This window comes from Petaurus breviceps, unplaced genomic scaffold (genome assembly GCF_028583685.1).
Source record: "Petaurus breviceps papuanus isolate PSGF00001 unplaced genomic scaffold, PetGlider_PUasm1.0 90515, whole genome shotgun sequence".
Lineage (NCBI taxonomy): Eukaryota > Metazoa > Chordata > Mammalia > Diprotodontia > Petauridae > Petaurus > Petaurus breviceps.
Genome location: NW_027187269.1, coordinates 2,145,482 through 2,149,386, shown reverse-complemented (window position 1 = coordinate 2,149,386; position 3,905 = coordinate 2,145,482). Strand labels below are relative to the sequence as shown.

Genomic DNA, 3,905 nt, shown 5'->3' with positions numbered 1-3,905 from the left:
TTCTTTCTTTCTTTCTTTCTTTCTTTCTTTCTTTCTTTCTTTCTTTCAACTATCTCACCTAGGCTCCTCATGGGCCCAGTCCCAGTAATGATCAGTACAAAAGCTTTAATTTGCTCCATTTTTTTTAACTGGGCTGTTTCACTCATCCTTAGGCAGCTTGACAGCTCTCTGCTCCCAAGGGAGCTCATCATATTGACTCCATACTCAATGCAGACACCTAATTGGATTTAGCCTTACTGCTTCTTGGAACTCCTAAACTCAAGGGATCCAACCAGCCTCAGCCTCCCCAGCAGTAGGGATTATAGACATGCACTATCATTAATTTCTAACAGCAAAGCAACCTAGTGAAAAGCCCTAGATTTGGAGTCAGGAGATGTGGGTTTCAATACTGGCCCTGTGCTACATCTGTGATATAGGACAAATCACTTTCCCTTATCTAGGCCTTGGTTTCCTAATCTGTAAAATGACTAATTGGTCTAGATAATATGTAAGGTCCCTTCTGGTTCATGAGACCATGGAAATAAGCCCTGCCCTAGGAAATACTTTATTCACCTTGTAATGTCCTGTCACAAATTTGTGTATATTATGGGAAAGATGGTTCACACTAAAGACTCCTGACTGGGTGTTAATGGGCCCCACGTGGTCACATTTTCACCTTATCTTTTTCGGCTTTAGTTAGAAGGACAGTATGGAGTGAGAAAAAATATTTAGAGTCTGATAATATTCCATTATTGGAAGATGCTTATTGCTAAGTATAGTACACAATATCTTCCTCATTTACAGGAAATAAAATTTTGAAATAATAGTACCTAGCACAGGTCTTCAAAGTGCTTTACATATGTTAGCTCATTTGATCCTTATAGGATCAAGGTATTATTATCCACAATTTACAAATGAGGAAACTGAGGCAGACTAAAGTTCAGTGACCTGCCCAGGGTCACTTAGCTAGTGTCTGAGGTAGGATTCAAACTCTCACCTCCCTGATTTCAGGTTCACTGAATCTCCCTTCACCCACCCCCGGCTGCCTAAAATCTTCAGGAACAGATAAATCCATGAGTATTTGACTCAGAATCCCGACAGAAGGTGCTAATTTCTCTCCTAAGTTTACCCTTTTTAATGTACTTTCAATTCTTCTGATTACAGTAGGAGTGAGTGCCAGTTCACCCCAATGCAAGAACATTGGAGAAGGTTGGAATTGTGCTTCTGCTGATCCTAGAGAAGGGAAGGAAGACCAAGAAATAATCTAGGTTTCTCTATTCCTAATGTTTGTGTTGCTGTTGTTTGGAAACAAAATAATAAAACCACCCCATGAAGAAATTCCCCTGCTTGCCCCACCTTGTTCCCTTCCTCTCATGACAGGAGGGAGGCGTAGAACCTCATTAGTTCTCGTGGTTTGGTTTCAAAGTCCTTTCCTGCTGGACAGTAAGACAGCTGGCTTCAGGAATAAATGGTGACAGTAATAATGGGGAAAAGCACTTAATTAAAGAGAGCAGATGATTAAGGCTTGAAAGAAAGATTTGCTTAGATAAGCCAGTGTAGAAAAATTCCCTAATACTGATCTTCAGTTAATGCTGTAATACATTAATCTATATTTTAGAGAATAGTTCTAAAAATCTCTCAGAAAATAAACCAATTAACAATTTAAAATATCATGATCTCAATGAAATTAAAGAAATATTTAGTAAGCACTTCCTATGTGTCAGTACTGGGGACAGAGAGACAAAAAACAAATGACCCCTGCCCTTAAAGGGTTTGTATTCTATTGGAGGAAAAATATGTTCATAGAAAATTGAATGCAAAATACAAAGTAATTGCCAAAAAAAAGATATCAGAAACTAGGGGTATTAGAACAGGATTCCTGTAGGATGTGGCACATGGGCTGAACTTTGAAGTAAACTGGGTTTATTAATAATGATAATAGCTAGCATTTATATAGCACCTACCATGTGCTGGGCAAAGTGCTTTAGCTTTAACTTTATTTATTTGACTTTAACAAATTTATTATATTTATTTATTTATTTGACTTTAACAAGTGTTACCTCATTTAATCCCCATACAAACCTGGGAAGTTGGTGCTGTAAATTGATCCCATTTAAAAAATTATTTCATTTTACAATCGAGGTGGACAAAGGTTAAGTGAATTGCCCAAGGTCACACAGTAGGTGCACATTTGAGGCTAGATTTTAACTCAGGCCTTTCCTGATCACTAGATCAAATGCTCTAACCACTCTACAACTGAGATGCTATGAGGTAGAGGTAAAAAGGAAGTATATTCCTTTGCCAGTGCAAAGGTATGGAGACAGGAGATGGGTTATAGTATCTAGGGTATAGCAAACAGGTCATTTTGGCTAAAATGTAGACAGTGTGAAGGACAGAAATATAGAATAAATATGGAAGGGGAACCAGAACTAGACTGTGAGGAACCTTAAAAGAGATATAGGACTTTTATCAAATCAGTAATTTCATTTAATGTCAGAATATGTGGGAAGACGTGCACCACTTTCACAAGTAGGTACTCTGTATGTTCAGGAGCACAGAATGCCAGAGATAGGAGGGACATCAGTGGTCTTCTAGCCCAACCCATACCCAGACAGGAATCCCAATAGTCAGGGTAGGGAAAGAACAATGTGCACAGTTCAGTGAATGGGGAGTTGGAGGGTAATCAAAAAGATCTGGGTTTGAATCCCAGATTTGCCAAGTACTATTTGTATGACCTTAGTCAGGTCATTTCACTTTGAGGAACTCAATTTTTTTGATGTGTATATCAAGGAGGTTAGAAAATATAAGCCTTTGGGAATACTTTCCAACACCAAATTCTATGTTCCTATGAACAAGCCTTTGCTTGAAGACCTCTAACAGATGGGAATCTACTGTCTCCCCAAGTAGTTCATCATTTTTTTTCAGCTTGGTTTCCTTTTCAGGCTTTTTTGGAGACATTCAGGTTAAGTGACTTTCCCAGGATCACACAACTAGCAAATGACTGAGGTCATATTTGAACTCAGGTCCTCCTGACTCCAGGACTGGTGCTCTATCCACTGAACCACCTAGCTAACCCTTAGTTGGCTTCTTTCAGCTTTTGTATTAAACCCAAGACTGCTTCTGAATTTTCCCTTGAATTCTCCTTAGTCTACCACTCTAAAACTAATGCCTTATTGACAGAATGCCTTTTAAATACTTGAAGACATTTATCATCTTCCACCACATTCAACACTTCACACACACAGTCTTATCTTTCTGAGGCTAAACATCCCCCACTTTCTTCTGCTGATCCTATGGCACAATCTCAATCTCCTCATTACACGTCTTTGTTACCTTCTACATATTCTCCAGTTTCTCAATATCTTTCCAAGATAATATGAACAATAACCATATGAAAATGACTCCCAATCACTAATAAAACATTTGCCAAATAAAACAACTTGGGGGCAGCTAAGTGGCACAGTGAATAGAGCTCTGGCCCTGGAGTCAAGAGGACCTGAGTTCAAATTTGGCCCTAGACACTCAACACACTTACTAGCTGTGTAACCTTGGGCAAGTCACTTAACCTCAATTGCCCTGCTTTTCCCCCCTCCAAAAAAGATAAAAACACAACTTGAAGGTTTTTACCTTCAAAACATCAAATTGGCAGAGGATTTTAAAAAATGTAAAATAGTCAATCATGGGGTTGTGGGAAGACAGGCATACAAAGCTTCAAAGCAGTACAATTATCCTGGAAAACAACTTGGCATTATATAAATGATGTCACCAAATTATTCATTATCATTTGATCCATGGATCCTGCTTCTGGTCTGTCGGTGACAGAAAGAAAGTTCTCCTGCATTGCCAAATAACCATAGAAACACTTTCATACTAGTTAAACTCTCTCTCTCTCTCTCTCTCTCTCTCTCTCTCTCTCTCTCTCTCTC

The 3,905-nt window shown here is 38.8% G+C and overlaps 1 protein-coding gene across 7 annotated transcripts in view; it reads left to right on the top strand.

The window, feature by feature from the left end:
- TLR7 (toll like receptor 7) overlaps positions 1–3,905 on the top strand; it is a 31,484-nt gene that overhangs the window by 7,747 nt on the left and 19,832 nt on the right. Inside the window, exon 3 of one of the 7 annotated variants that reach the window (XR_011163337.1) lies at positions 1,144–1,317. The exons of the other annotated variants lie outside the window; for them this stretch is intronic. The gene's annotated coding sequence lies outside the window, so the exon portion shown is untranslated. Of the gene's footprint in view, positions 1–1,143; positions 1,318–3,905 lie in introns of those variants that run through there. 7 annotated transcript variants of the gene reach the window in all.